General features: G+C 39.2%; 1 pseudogene across 1 annotated transcript; it reads right to left on the bottom strand.

The window, feature by feature from the left end:
- LOC103882161 lies at positions 1-2,247 on the bottom strand (annotated as a pseudogene). Its single transcript, XR_643894.4, has one exon. The product of XR_643894.4 is annotated as an E3 ubiquitin-protein ligase RNF13 pseudogene (transcript).
- Positions 2,248-16,811: the final 14,564 nt, after the last annotated feature.

Genomic DNA, 16,811 nt, shown 5'->3' with positions numbered 1-16,811 from the left:
AATCCAATCTCCACATAACACTATAGTAATTAAAACGTTAAAAAAAAAAAAAAGTGTTGAAATCTGCACTGGTATAGACTGGTCCTGTCAGGATAAGACTCTTTGGAACAGAAAGGGAAAAGACTGCTTTGAGCTTCTTTGTGCCGATAGGAGGAAAGACACTGAATTACCTTGTTGCCTCTCACTAATGATGGAAGGTCGGGTAAATGCCAGAACATATTCCAACTCAAAAACTCTAGGTAACTTTATGGAGGTAGAAGCTGCGTTATTTCATGCTAGGTAGCTGTAGCACTGACCTCACGTATAAAATGCAAAACACTTAAACACTGTGATCTAGGTCTTAATTGAAAGCTATACTGAAGACTTTTTGTTGTTGTTGTTGTTTTGGCTATACTTTCATTCCAAAAGAAGAGCTGAAATGATGCTTGAGTTACAGCACCAGTCTATTATTATTAGTGAAGAAGTACACTCTTGCAGATAAACACCAGATCAAAAGTCCTTTTTCAGCAATTTTATTAAATTGTAGAATACTAAAAAATAAGTTATTTCTATGGAAATCTTTGAAGGGAGTAAAAAAATCAAACTAAAGTATATACCTAAACATTTTAAAGGGAAATAAACCAATCATCTTCTGAAAGTCAAACAGTATTTGCTATGTTGTAATCCCATTCACTATTAGGCTGCAACTGGACCACAACATTATGTTCATTAGTTTCGTTTTCTTCATCACTACTGTTGGTATCTTCATTGTCATCTTCCTCATAGTCTAAAGATTTGGTCATATTCTGATGTGAGCGGGATTCTGACAAAGCCCCAAATGACTGGGCACTGACAGAAGCTAAAGGTCTAACTAAAGGAGTATGTTCTGTCACTTCATTTTATTCTTGACTACCATCTGTGTCAGAGTCTGAATTGCCTTGAGAAGGAACTTTTTGCTTGCACACTGGACAGGTTTTTTTGGTTTTTAGTTAGTCAAGGGTCTACACACTTGCAGTGATAAGCATGGGAACAAGGAAGGATTCTCAGCTTGTCTCCATCTTCCTGCTCATCTGAACAAATGGCACATACATCATACTCATCTCCTTTCTTGAATTTATGTATAGGGAGTTTCTTAAGTTGATCTTTATGAAGTCTGTTTCTTCTAGCTCTATGTCTATCCTGGAAAAAATTTGTGATCCAATAGAAATGAAAGCATATTTCCATAAAACAAATGTCCATGTCAGCTTTATTTGTAATAGCCAAAAACATGAAAATGACTATAAAGATGAGACAGATGCCCACTATGATAAGGAAGGCAATTAGGTAGCATTCCAAGGGAAGACTAAATTCTGGAATTAAGATAAGGTGGCCCCCTTTTTCATATGTGAATTCATCTTTCAGAGAATTAGCTGATGATTCACCAATAAAGACAGATGGAATGTCAGTTGTCTTTAGTACTTCAATGTCGTTGGATTCCATGCTAATGAGGTCAACAGAATCAACATCATGAACTATGGCTGCTTTGTATTCTGCTCTCTGTGCATTTAAAATCTTTGTATCAAAATTATAATCAAGTCTTCTGATTAACACAATGAAAGTGCCAGATGAATTATCTTTTACTGGTGGAGGCACTATGGGTTTACACGCATTCTCTGGTTTTGAGTTAATCAAAAAACCCTTTAAACCTTCAGCTGGAAGTCTATAACCAAATCTTGCAGGAAGGTCATCAAATGTCTGAGATGTATTTTCAAAGTTATATGCTAAAATGTCTGCTTCTACAGGCAGTAGGTTTAAGAATGCAAAGAATGCAAAAAGCTGGACAGTCAAGATGGTGTAGACTTGTGTGACTGACAACATAAGCATCCCTGTGGAGAGCAGCATCTTGTTGTAAAATCACCTGGAAGTCCAGCCCTCGCAACACAAACAGTCTTGCCAGCCACGTTGCAGAAGTCCCTACCTTGACTTCATGACTGAATATCCGCACTGACCCCACAGCCCGGAGTAGGAGCAGGGATGACAACACTTCTTGTGTTAATTTGTTAGGATAATGGCCTCTAGCTGCATCTTGCAAATGACATGATTTTGTTCTTTTTTATGGCTGTTGTAGCATTCCATGGTGCTTATGTACCACATTTTCTTTATCCAGTCCCCCACTGATGGGCATCTAGGTGGATTCCATGCCTGTGCTTTTGTGCATAGTGCTGCAATAAGCACATGCCTGTGTCTTTTTGGTAGAACAGTTTATATTCCTTTGGGTATATACCCAAATATTGGATTGTTGGGTCAAATGGTAATTCTGCTTTGAGCTCTTTGAAAATTCACCAAACTGCTTTCCAAAGTGGCTAGGAACTAATTTACATTCTCACTAGTGGTGTATAAACTTTCCCATTTCACTGCAAACTCACCAACATCTGTAATTTTTTGACTTTTTAGTAATAGCCATTCTGACTGGTGTAAGATGGTATCTCACTGTGGTTCTGATTTTCATTTCTCTGATGATTAGTGATGTTGAGCATTTTTTCATATGGTTGGCCACATGTATGTCTTTTGAGAAGTGTCTGTCCATGTCCTTTGCCTTTTTTTTTTTTTTTTTTTTTTGAGATGGAGTCTCGTGCTGCCAGGGTGGAGTGCAGTGGTGCAATCTCGGCTCATTGCAAGCTCTGCCTCCCGGGTTCATGCCATTCTCCTTCCTCAGCCTCCCAAGTAGCTGGGACTACAGGCGCATGCCACCATGCCAGGCTAATTTTTTGTATTTTTAGTAGAGACGGGGTTTCACCATGTTAGTCAGGATGGTCTCGATCTCCTGACCTTGTGATCTGCCTGCCTTGGCCTCCCAAAGTGCTGGGATTACAGGCGTGAGCCGCAGTGCCTGGCCCCATTTTTTAATACGACTGTTTTTTGGCTTGTTGATTTGTTGAAGTTCCTTATGGATTCTGAATATTATACCTTTGTCAGAGGAATAGTTTGCAAATATTTTCTCCCATTCTGTAGGTTATCTGTTTATTTTATTAACAGTTTCTTTTGCTGTACAAAAACTCTTTAGTTTAATTAGGTCCCATGTGTCAATTTTTGGTTTTGTTGCAATTGCTTTTGGAGTCTTTATCATGAAATCTTTGCAAGGATCTATGTCCAGAATGGTATTTCCTAGGTTTTCTTCTAGAGTTTTCACAGCTTTATGTTTTACATTTAAGTCTTTAATCCATCTTGAGTTAATTTTTATATATAACGTAAGGAAGGTGTCCCATTTTTATCTTCTGCATATGGCTAGCCTGTTATCCCAGCATTTATTGACCAGGAACTCCTTTCTCCATTGCTTATTGTTGTCACTTCTGTCAAAGATCAGATCATTGTAGGTACATAGCTTTACTTCCGGGTCCTCACACTTGTTTCTTTGGTCTATGCCTCTGTTTTTGTACCATTACCATGCTGTTCTGATTACTGTAGCTTTATAGTATACTTTGATATCAGGGAGTGTGATGCCTTTGGTTTTAGTTTTGTTTTTTGGTTTTTCGTGTTTTTTTTTTTTTTTTTCTTGGAATTGCTTTGGCTATTCAGGCTCTTTTTTGGTTCTATGTGTATTTTGGAATGGTTTTTTCTAATTCTGTAAAAAATGTCATTGGTAGTCTAATAGGAATAGCATTGAACTGTACATTGCTTTGGACAATGTATTAGTCCATTTTCATTCTACTGATAAAGACATATCTGAGACTGAGTAATTTATAAAGAAAAAGAGGTTTAATGGACTCAGAGTTCTACATGGCTAGAGAGGCCTCAAAATTATGGGACAAGGCCAAAGGCAAGTCTTACATGGCAGCAGCAAGAGAAAATGAGAGCCAAGCAAAGGGGGAAACCAGTTATAAAACTGTTAGATCTTTTGAGACTTATTCACTACCACAAGAACAGTATGGAAAAAACTGCCCCCATGATTCAATTATCTATCACTGAGTCCCTCCCACAACACATGGGAATTATGGGAGCTACAATTCAAGATGAGATTTGGGTGGGTATACAACTAAACCATATCATTCCACTGCTGGCCCCTCCTAAATCTCATGCCCTCACATTTCAAAGCCCATCATGCCTTCCCAACAGTCCCCCAAAGCCTTAACTCATTTCAGTATTAACTCAAAAGTCCACAGTCCAAAGTCTCATCTGAAACAAGGCAAGTCCCTTCCACCTGTGAGCCTATAAAACCAAAAGCAAGTTCAGTTACTTCCTAGATAAAATGGGGGTACAGGCATTGAATAAATACACTCATTCCAAATGGGAGAAATTGGCCAAAACAAAAGGGTTAAAGGCCTCATGCAGTCTGAAATTCAGTGGGGCAATAAAATCTTAAAGTCCAGAATGATCTCCTTTGACTCCATGTCTCACATCTGGGTCATGCAGATATAAGAGGTGGGTTCCCATGGTCTTGGGCAGCTCTGCCCCTGTGGCTTTGCAGGGTACAGTTGCTTTTATGGGCTGATGTCAAGTGTCAGTGGCTTTTCCAGGTGCATGATGCAAGCTGTCAGTGGATCTACCATTCTGGAGTCTGGAGGATGGTGGCCCTCTTCTCACAGCTCTGCTAGCCAGTACCCCAGTGGGGACTCTGTGTGGGGGCTTCAAGCTCACATTTCCTTTCTGCATTGCCCTAGCAGAGGTTCTCCATGAGGGCCCCGCCCCTGCAGCAAACTTCTGCCTGGACATCCAAGCATTTCTATACATCCTCTGAAATCTAGGCAGAGATTCCCAAATCTCAATTCTCGACCTCTATGCACCCACAGGCTCAACACCACATGGAAGCTGCCAAGACTTGGGGCCTGCGTCCTCCGAAGCCACAGACCAAGCTGTACCTTGGCCCCTTTTAGGCATGGCTAGAGTGGCTGGGATGCAGGGCATGAAGTCCCTAGGCTGCACATACCAGGGGGGCCCTCGGCTTGGCCAAGGAAACCATTTTATCCTCCTAGGCCTCCAGGCCTATGATGATAGGGCAGACCATGAATGCCCTATGACATGCCCTGGAGACATTTTCCCCATTGTCTTGGTGATTGACATTTGGCTCCTCATTACCTATGCAAATTTCTATAGCTGGCTTGAATTTCTCCTCAGAAAATGGGTTTTTCTTTTCCTCCACATCATCAGGCTACAAATTTTCCAAACTTTTATGATCTGTTTCCCTTTTAAAACTGAATGCTTTTCACAGCACTCAAATCACCTCTTGAATGTTTTACTGCTTAGAAATTTCTTCCACCAGATACCCTAAATCATCTCCCTTAAGTTCAAAGTTTCACAAATCTCTACGGCAGGTGCAAAAGGTCACTGCTAAAACATAGCAAGAGTCACCTTTACTCCAGTTCCCAACAAGTTCCTCATCACCATCTGAGACTATCTCAGCCTGGATTTCATTGTCCATGTCATTATCAGCATTTTGGTCAAAGCCATTCAACAAGTCTCTAGGGAGTTCCAAACTTTCCCACATTTTCTTGTCTTCTTCTGAGCCCCTTACACTGTTCCAACCTCTCCCTGTTACCCAGTTCCAAAGTCACTCTCACATTTTCAGGTATCTTTACAGCAGCACTCCACTCCTGGTACCAATTTACTGTATTAGTTCATTTTCATGCTGCTGATAAAGACATACCTGAGACTGGGTAATTTACAAAGAAAAAGAGGTTCAATGGACTCAGTTCCATGTGGCTGGGGAGGCCTTATAATCCCAGTGGAAAGCAAAACGCATATCTCACACACAACAGGCAAGAGTGAATGAGAGCCATGTGAAAGGGGAAATCCCTTATAAAACCATCAGATCTCATGAGACTTATTCACTACCATGAGAACAGTCTGAGAGAAACTGCTCCCATGATTTAATTATCTCTCACCGGGTTCCTCCCGCAACACATGGGAATTAAGCAAGCTACAATTCAAGATGAGATTTGGGCGGGGACACAGCCAAACTATATCAGGAAGTATAACCATTTTAACAATATTGAATCTTCCTGTCCATGATATGGAATTTTTTTTATTTGTTTGTGTTGTCTCTGATTTCTTTCAGCAGTGTTTAGTAATTCTCATTGTAGAGATACTTCACTTCTCTGGCTAGCTATATTTCTAAGTATTTTATTCTTTTTGTGGCCATTGTTAATAGGATTGTGTTCTTTACTTGGCCCTCAGTTGGGATGTTATTCATGTATAGAAATGCTACAGATTTTTGTATCATGACTTTGTATCTTGAAACTTTGCTGAAGTTGTTTGTCAGATCTAGGAGCCTTAGGGCAGAGGCTATGGTGTTTTCTAGGTATAGAATCATATCACCTGTAAACAAAAATAGTTTGGCTTTCCCTCTTCCTGTTTGGATGCCTTTTATTTCTTTTTCTTGCCTGATTGCTCTGGCTAGGAATCTGGTACTATGCTGAATAGGAATAGCGAAAGTGGGCATCTCTGCCTTGTTCCAGTTCTCAAAGAGAATGTTTCTAGATTTTGCCCATTCAGTATGATGTCAGTTGTGGGTTGGTCATAGATGGCTCATTTGAGGTATACCTAGTTATTGAGGATTTTTAACATGAAAGAATGTTGAATTTTATCAAAAGCCATTTCTGCATTTACTAAGATGATCATTTTTTTGTTTTTAGTTCTGTTTATGTGATTAATCACATTTATTGATTTGGGTATGTTAAACCAACCTTGCATTCCAGGAATAAAGCCTGCTTGATCATGGTGGACTAGCTTTTTGATGTGCTGCTGGACTTGGTTTACTAGTATTTTGTTGAGAATGTCTGCATCTATGTTTATCAGGAATACTGGCCTAAAGTTTTCTTTTTTTGCTGTGTCTCTACCAGGCTTTGGTATCAGCATGATGCTGGCCTAATAGAATGCGTTAGGGAGGGAACCCTCCTCCTCAATTATTTGGAATAGTTTCAGCTGAATTGGTACCAGCTCTTCTTTCTACGTCTGGTAGAATTCAGCTGTGAATCCTTCTAGTCTAGGACCTTTTTTGGTTGGTAGGATTTTTATTACTGATTCAATTTCATAATGCCTTATTGATCTGTCCAGGGTTTCAATTTCTTCTTGGTTCAATCTTAGGAGGCTGTACATTTCTAGGAATTTATTCATTTCTTCTAGGTTTTCTAGTTTATGTGCATAGAGGTGTTCCTAATAGTTTCCAAGGGTTTTTTTGCTTCTATAGGGTCAGTGGTAATGTCCCCTTTGTCATTTCTGATTGCATTTATTTGGATCTTACCTGTTTTTCATTATTCTAGCTAGTAGCCTATCAATCTTATCCTTTCAAGAACCAACTGTTGGTTTCATTGGTCTTTGTATGGATTTTTATGTCTCCATTTCATTCAGTTCAGCTCTGATTTTGGTTATTTCTTTTCTCCTACTAGCTTTGGGATCGGTTTGCTCTTGTTTTTCTAGTTCCTCTAGGTGATGCTAGGTTGTTAATTTGGGATCTTCCTTTTTTGATGTGGGTGATTAGGTGATTAGTGCTGTAAACTTTCCTCTTAACCCTGTTTACAACAGATGAGTTTAGGTCCTAATATATCTGTTTTAGATCTCAAATATCTTTGATAATTTTCTGCCTCACTTATCTAATACTGTCACTGGGGTGATTAAGTCTCCTACTATTATTGTGTGGTTATCTAAATCTCTTCATAGGTCTCTAAGAACTTGATTTATGAATCTGGATGCTCCAGTGTTGGATGCATATATACTTAAGATAGTTAAGTCTTCTTGTTGAGTTGAAACTTTTATCATTATGCTATGCCCTTCTTTGTCCTTTTTTATTATTATTGGTTTAAAGTCTATTTGTCTGAAATAAAAATAGCAACTCCTGATCTTTTCTGTTTTCATTTGCTTGATAGATCTTCCTCCATCTCTTTACTTTGAGCCTATGGGTGTCACTGCATGTGAGATGGGTCTCTTGAAGACAGCATACAGTTGGTCCGTGCTGCTTCATCCAACTTGCCACTCTGTGCCTTTTAAGTGGAACATTTATCCTGTTTACAATTAAGGTTAATATTGACATGATGTGGATTTGATCCTATTATGTTGGTTTTGGTTTCTATGTAGACTTGATTATAGTTGCTTTATAGTGTCAATGGTCTATGTACTTAAGTTTCTTTTTGTGCTGGCAGTAATGGTCTCTTTGTTTCCATGTTTAGCATTCCTTTAAGAACTTCTTATAAGGCAAGTTTAGGGGTGATGAATTCCCTTAGCATTTGCTTGTCTGAAAATTATTTTATTTCTCCTTAGTTTGGCTGGATATGAAATTCTTGGTTGGAATTGATTATCCTTAAGGATGCTAAATATACGTCCCCAATCTTTTATGGCTTGTAGAGTTTCTGCTAAAAGTCTGCTGTTAGTCTGATGGGATTCTCTTTGAAGGTGATCTGCCCCCTCTCTCTATCTGCCTTTAATATTTTTCCTTTTACTTTGAACTTGTAGAATCTGATGGCCATTTCCTTGGGGATGGTCATCTTGGATAGTATCTTGATGGGTTCTCTAAATTTCCTGAATTTGAATGTCAACATATCTAGCAAGGCTGGGGAAATTTTCATGGTTAATATTCTTAAGTATGTTTTCCAAATTGCTTGCTCTCTCTCATTCTCTTTCAGGGATGCCAATAAGTCATATGTTTGGTCTCTTTACAAAATCTCATATTTCTCAGAGATTGTGTTCATTTTTTAAAATTCTTTTTTCTGTGTTTTTAAATGACTGAGTTGATTCAAAGAACTGGTATTCAGGCTGTGGGATTCTTTCCTCAGCTTAGTCTATTCTGCTGTTAGTATTAGGTTGGTGCAAAAGTAATTGTGGTTTTTGCCATATAAAAGTAATGACAAAAACTGCAATTACTTTTGCACCAACTAATACTTCTAATTGTATTAAGAAATTATTGTAGTGAGTTTTTCAGCTCCATCAAATCAATTTGATTATTTCCTAAAATGGCTATTTTGTCTTTCAGCTCTTGAATCCTTTTACTGTATTTCTTAGATTCCTTAGATTGGGTTTCAATTTTCTCCTGAATTTTGACGATCTTCATTGTCATCCAGATTTTGAATTCTATGTCTGTCATTTCAGCCATTTACTTCTGGTTAAGAACCATTGCTGGGAAGCTAGCGCAGTCATTTGGAGGTAAGAAGACACTGGCTTTTTGAGTTTCCAGAGATCTTGTGCTGGTTCCTTCTCATCTGTGTGAGCTGATGTTTCCTTAATCTTTGAAGTTGACATTCTTCCAGTGGGGCTTTTTGCTCTTATATCCTTTGATGCCTTTGAGGGTTTGACTGTGGTATCAGTTGGGTTTAGTTCACTGACTTTATTTCTTAATAATTTCAGTGGGCCAAGGCTCAGCTCAGCATTCGTAGGCTGTGTGCTCCAACCCTGGGGGCTGAGACGAGGCCCACAGCTTTTTTTCCTGGCTCCTTGAGGTTAAGTACCTTCTGTGCTAAAAGATCTGAGATGTTGCTGCTGGCAACACCACTCTGATGTGGGGGGTGCCTGCAAAAGCACTTCATTATCGGGGGATGGCAATAAGGTCAAAGCACATGCAGACAATAGCAGAGCAGCAGCAGGGTGGTGGACTGTGCACATGCATGTGCTAGTTGTAGGACAGCAGCAGTGCAGTTCACACACACATGTGCATACACCAGCAAAGTGTTGGGGGAAGGCTGCAAGCAGATGCGCACTGGCTGGGTCCATCTGCAAAAGCACTCTCATGGTTAGGCAGTGTCTACCAGCAAACAAGCTATGGTGGTGGCCACTGAGAAGCACCCCAGTTAGGCATCTGAGGCTGTGCTGTAAGTGAGTGCAGCCTTGCATGAATCCTGGGAGAGACCAGCAGACAAGGGACACCCAAATCAGACTGGCTCTGTCCCATGTTGCAAGATAGACCTGTTCTGTCCAGGTCCAACAATCAACAAAGGCCAAAGCTACCTGAAGGAGCATGGCAAGCCTTGGAGGATGGGTGTCCCTGTCCATGCTCTACTGCAGCTATTCCTGAGCCAAACTATGTGAGCTCCATGCAGGCTGGACTCCTGTTCCTGCCAACTCTCCAAGCAGCTCTCCCTGCCAGCTCAAATGTCCACGGGGCCATAAAGTCTCCTGCAGCTAGGATTCCAGAGGTCTTTGGTAAGAATGGGCCAACTCCATACCTATTTAACTCACATTTTCCCCAGGAGCTACTCGGGATCAGAAACGAGATCTAGTGTTCAGCAACCCAATGCAGGGTTCCCAGCTTCTTCGTCCTTCAGTCTACCATCCGCAGCATCCTCTGTCCACATTCAATGCCTTCCTTTCAATAACCTGCTTGGAGTGTGCCAGTTTTCTTGCTGGTCTGGTCCCCCAGTGGGGGAAGCTCTTCTTGGCTGTGTCTAGTCGGCTCCTCTTTTTGATTACTCTGAATTTAAAACATAGTTTTGATTAGAAAATTGAATCCTTCATTTAGAGTAGTTACAACATTTTCAGTTTGTAGACCTCCATTTAGGGATAGTTGTAAGTATTTCAATTTATAGATACAAAAATAAAAAGTATAGAGTGGCTAATAGACAACTAGGATTTATACTTACAGCTTTGCACTCCATCTCCCGTAAATTTTGGAGTTTTCGCTTTCATAAACATTTACTAGTGCCCTCTGGTGACAATATATATAACAATAAATATGTGTAACACAGGCTCCTCTTCTCATAATGCTGCTTTTCTTTAGAAAATGGAAATTGAGATTATTTAGATAAAAATGAAACTGACTTCACTCTTCCTGGCCTCCTTCCATGGAATGAAACATGTGAATTTATATATTTGCCTCTTTTCCATTGGTTTCTATTTCTCATAATTCTAAACATTGAATAATCAGCTTGGAAATTATGCAGCGATACCAAGAATATTCCCTTGTACATCTTATATCTTCAGCTTTTGGGGTTTTTTTCAGCCTACTTTCATCTTTTTATTTCCTTCATGAGGAAAGGAAAGGACAGGAAGGCATAAATGTGCTTATTTATATCCCTACTTCCTTTCATACTGCAGAACACCCACTGACCTCAGGCTACCCTCATATGAATACATAGCGTCTATTTGCAATGCACCTCTCCCCCACTCCCTGTAGTCCAGTCTGAGTCTGGTCTAGCAACAACAACAAAAAATGCCTCAGAGCTACCACAAATGAACAGTGGCTATAATTCTGATGGAAACATTATAAAAGATTTTTATTTTTTTGTCTTTCTCTAATAAAGATTCTTCTCTTAATATTTAAAAAATTCCATTGAATGATTGGAAAGACAATGAAGGTTATAAAATTACCATTTGCGCCATTATAATTTTGATGAAAATGTTGTTAATAGTAACTTTATCCACCTCTTCCAAACAAAGACAGAGAAAAAGATAGGTGGCCTGGAATCTTGAGGAGGGGTAAGTATGAACTATTATGGCCTCTCATGAGATAAGCCTCTTCTAAAATGTTATTAGTATCCTTTAATCCTTTGGCAACAGCCTGTGGCATTCCTTAAATAACCGGCCCATCAGTAAAACAGTCATATACCTTCTGTATGACAAGTGGGCCTGCCAGTCTGTTTGCTTCTGTCTCATTCATCTGTTAAACCACATGGTTTGATTTTCCTTAGTGTGGTTAGGACAGAGTAGGGAGATAGAAGAATACTGGGAACACAAAATCCTTCTGTGTTGTTTTTTATTGTTTCAGCTTTATATTTGTTTTAAAACCTGCTTTACATAGTTCTGGTTTTTGTTGGTGGTGGTTTATTGTTTCAACTTTATATTTGGTTAAAAACTGCCATGGACTTTCTTACATTTAAAGGATCAGTGTAAAGTCTCCCAGTGCCCAATGGATTTCCACAAAACATTAGTCCCATGAAATGCTCCATGAAATAAAGATTCTGTAGCCATATACACTTGGGAAACAGTACAACTATATCTCCCTTCTGGAGATTCACAAGGCAAGGTAGAAAGTTAAAGTTTCAGAGTAGTCATATAAGAAAGAACATGGCTTAATTTTGTTAACTCAGTGTTACCCAAGTTTACCTGACCACATTGTTTTTTTATGTAACACTTTGGCATCAAGCTAGTGTTCAAAGACTATACTTTTGGAAATGCTGACTTTAAAGTCTCATAAGCCAGCAGGTTTTATTATGTACTATTTCAGTATAATGAGTTATTTTCCTATTTAACTTTTATTCTATGTACATGTTTGTTTGTTTACAAATTCATAGAAATAAATCTAGACCAGTAGTTTCCAACCACAGATCATCTTGCCCCCCAGGGAGACTTGATGATGTCTGAAGATATGTTTGTTTGTCACAACTTGGCAGTTGCTAATAATATCTAGTTGGTGTGGGGTCAGGGATGATGCTAAACATCTCACAATGGATAGGACAGCTCCCCATAACAAAGAATACCATGATTGTGAAATTATCATCTACACAGTGGTTAACTCTGAGAAGTGGGATTGCAAGTAGGGGTCAAAAGAGAAAGGTTCATTTTTGATTTTATACAAGAATACTTTATTTACTTTTATAGTTAAAAATATAATTAATTAATGTATATATATTATAGAAAAGTTTAAAAATACACCAAATATAAATTTAAAATTACCCTGACATAAACATTGTTGAATGCTGTTAGAAGTACTAAAACATGAATGTACATTCTAACTCCACATCCCACCCAGATTTCTATAAATAGAAAAATACTATTAATAAATCCACAAAAGCCTAGAATTGTGTCAGTCTCAAAAGCATATAAAAATCTCTGAAATATAGGAGGCAAGGGAGCTCACTGAAGGAGGAAATCAGAGCTCCAAATTAATAGATGTGCAGAAGTAGCTTGAAAGGTACTTCAAGTCAAAGGTAGCATACATGGGGAGCTGGAGGAGGTCTGTAGAAAAGAGCAAGGTGATTTTGGGGAATCCACAGAAAGCGCAGACAGTTTATCTAATGCTGAGCAGCCCATTTACCTAATGCTGAGCAGCAGAGGACTTAGGTCCCAAACCAAAGCAGTAAGTATGAAGCCTCTTTAGTCCTGCAAGACAGGTTAGTGCCCAGTATAGATGGAAACTCTCTGAAGTTATGATGAGCCACCATTCCTAGAATATCTCAGTCACTCTAGAGCCCATACCACCTCTCCCCAACAATCGTTAGAGGTAAGTTAAAGTTTGAAAAAGAAATACACACATTCATACATAGAACAAGAGAGAATCTAAAATAAGATTCTAAAAATATGTGTACATTAAGAATTTGAGGGCCAGGCACGTTGGCTCACACCTGTAATCCCAGCACTTTGGGAGGCTGAGGCAGGCAGATCACGAGGTCAGGAGTTTGAGCCCAGCCTTGCCAACATGGTGAACCCCCTCTCTACTAAAGATACAAAAAATTAGCCGGGTGTGGTGGTGTGCACCTATAATCCCAGCTACTCAGGAGGTTGAGGCAGGAGAATCACTTGAACTCAGGAGGCGGAGGTTGCAGTGAGCTGAGATTGCGCCATTGCACTCCAGCCTGGGCGACAGGGCAAGACTCTGTCTCAATAAAATAAAATAAAATAAGAATTTGAGAAAATAATTTTAGTCTTCACAATGACAGATGCTACAGCAAATTCCCATTAGAGGAGTATGCCTTCACCTGAGGCAATTGGTGGAGCCTTCAATTTGTTGAAATACAGCAGTTGACCTAGACTAAGGTGTAATTTTAAATTTAATGTAATATAGTTATGATGGGTGCTGTGAAGATGTTTTAGGAAATCTCAACTAATTTTCCTTACTTACATATTTTTCTGTGTATAAGAGTGATATGTAATAAAACCTATCTTGAAATAAGTCAAAAATTATTTCCATAAACATAAAATTAAAAATCAAGGTGAAAAAGTATTGTGTCATAGTTTCATTGATAGTATTTTTGTTCTTTCACAGTGACATATAAAATAATGATATCTTATATAACATAAAATAGATATAAAAGCCATAACTTAAATATTAGCAAACTAGATCCATTAATATATGAAAAACATATTATATCTAAGTTGGCTTTAATTCCAAAAATGCAAGGTTGTTTTAACTTAAGAAATCAATTAATATAATTCACCCTATTAGCAGATTAAAAGAGAAAAAGCATTTGATCCTCTACCTAAGTGAAGAAAAAAGGCTCTTCGGAAAATCTAACATTCAGGCATGATAATACTCATGCTGACTGAGAATAGAACAGAATCTCTTTAACCTAGTGTGATGGTTAATACTGAGTGTCAACTTGATTGCACTGAAGGATGCAAACTATTGTTTCTGGGAGTGTCTATGAGGGTGTTTCCAAAGGAGATTAACATTTGAATCAGTGGACTGGGAGAGGTGGACCCACCCTCAATCTGGGTGGGCACAGTTGCCAGTACTGCTAGGATAAAAGCAGGCAGAGGAACCTGGAAGGACTAGACTGGCTAAGTCTTCTGGCATCCATCTTTCTCCCAATCTGGATGCTTTCTGCCCTCAAACATCAGACTCCAAGTTCTTCAGTTTTTGGACCTACACCAGTGGTTTGCCAGGAGCCCTCAGGCCTATGGTAACAGACCAAACACTGCACTGTCAGCTTCCCTACTTTTGAGTTTTTTGGACTCAGACTGCTCCTCAGCTTGCAGACAGCCTATTGTGGGACTTCACCTTGTGATCATGTGAGTCGATACTCCTTAATAAACTCCCTATCTTTTTTGTTTGTTTGTTTGTTTTTTGTTTTTTTTTTTAGCCAGAGTCTCGCTCTGTCACCCAGGCTGGAGTGCAGTGCCTTGATCTCCGCTCACTGCAAGGTCCGCCTCCTGGGTTCACGCCATTCTCCTGCCTCAGCCTCCCGAGAAGCTGGGACTACAGGCGCCCACCACCACGCCTGGCTAATTTTTTGTATTTTTAGTAGAGACGGGGTTTCACCATGTTAGCCGGGATAGTCTCGATCTCCTGACCTTGTGATCCACCCGCCTCAGCCTCCCAAAGTGCTGGGATTACACGTGAGCAACCGCACCCAGCTAAACTCCCTTTCATATATGAATTTATCCTATTAGTCCTGTCCCTCTAGAGAACCCTAACTAATACACCTAGGAATGGATGTTTACAAATAAATAAACAAAAAGCTGCTGCAAAATTATGCGTAATAAAACTCTTGAAAGCTTTCTCTTTGAAATCAAGAACAAAACAAATATGACTACTGATGTAGTTTGGATGTTTGACATCTCATCAGATCTCATGTTGAAATTTGGCCTCGAATGTTAGAGGTGGGGCCTGGTGGAGGGTATTTGGATTCCGGGAGCAGATTCCTCATTAATGGCTTGATGTCATTCTCGAAGGGGTAAGTTGTCACTATTCATTAACACCATAACTGATTGTTAAAAAGAGCCAAGCACCTCCCTTCCCTCTCTCTTTATTCCTCTTTGACCATGAGATCCCCACTCCCCTTTGCCTTCCATGAGTGGAAGCTTCCTGAGACCCTCACCACAAACAAATGCTGATACCATGCTTCTTGTACAGTCTGAAAAACCATAAGCCAAATAAATCTCTTTTATTTATAAATTATCCAGCATCAGATATTCCTGTATAGCAACACAAATGGACTAAGTTACCCACTGTCACCACTACAATTCCACATTGTATGAGGATTTTAGCTAGCATAATAAAGCACAAAAAAGTGTTAATGTTCTGGAAGGAAGAAACTAAACTTGATACCCAGACGTGATATAATTGTGATGTAAAAATTCTAAAACTATCTACAGATAATTTTAAAATAAGTAGGAGAGTTTAGTAGAATTACTGGAAATAAAATCAGTTTACAGAAATAAATGGCTATATTTCTATATACCTTGAACAAATATTGGCCGGGAGCAGTGGCTCATGTCTGTAATCCCAGCACTTTGGGAGGCTCAGGCGGGCGGACCACGAGGTCAGGAGATCGAGACCATTTTGGCTAACATGGTGAAACCCCGTCTCTACTAAAAAAGACAAAAAAATTAGCCGGGTGTGGTGGCGGGCACCTGTAGTCCCAGCTACTCAGGAGGCTGAGGCAGGAGAATGGCGTGAACCCAGGAGACAGAGATGCAGTGAGCCAAGATCGCGCCACTGCACTCCAGTCTGGGCAACAGAGCGAGATTCCGTCTCAAAAAAAAAAAAAAAAATTATTTATAATAGCATTAAGCATACAGAATACCTAAAAACAAATCTTACAAAGAATTTTTGAGACATTGATGGAGAAAACTATACAATTTTATTAATGGATATAATAATTTATTATACATAACTTATTTTATTAATGGTTATAAGTCCTAAATAAATGAAAAGATAATATCATCTCATTAAGCAGAACACTCAATATTTAAATATGCAAATATTCTCCAATTAATTTAATTTAGACTCAATTAAAAGCCAATACTCTCAACTTGTTTTTGTGAATCTTGACAAGTTAATTTTAAGATTAATGTAAAAATATATAGAATCTCTGCGGGATGCAGCAGCTCACACCTGCAATCCCAGCACTTTCAGAGGCCAAGGTGGGCAGATCACCTGAGGTCAAGAGTTCAAGACCAGCCTGGCCAACATGGCGAAACCCTGTCTCTACTAAAAATACAAAACTTAGCCAGGCATGGTGGTACACACCTGTAATCCCAGCTACTTGGGAGGCTGAGGCAGGAGAATCACTTGAACCTAGGAGGCAGAGTTGCAGTGAGCCAAGATCATGCCACTGCACTTCAGCCTGGGCAACAGAGTAAGTCTCTGTCTAAAAAAAAAAAAAAAAAAATATATATATATATATATATATATATGATCTCAATTTATTTTTTGTGAATCTTGACAAGCTAATTCTAAAATTAATGAAAAAATATATAGGATCAAGAATAGC

This window comes from Papio anubis, chromosome 2, assembly GCF_008728515.1.
Source record: "Papio anubis isolate 15944 chromosome 2, Panubis1.0, whole genome shotgun sequence".
NCBI lineage: Eukaryota > Metazoa > Chordata > Mammalia > Primates > Cercopithecidae > Papio > Papio anubis.
The sequence above is the reverse complement of the archived record's forward strand: the minus strand, read 5'-3'. Positions and strand labels throughout refer to the sequence as shown.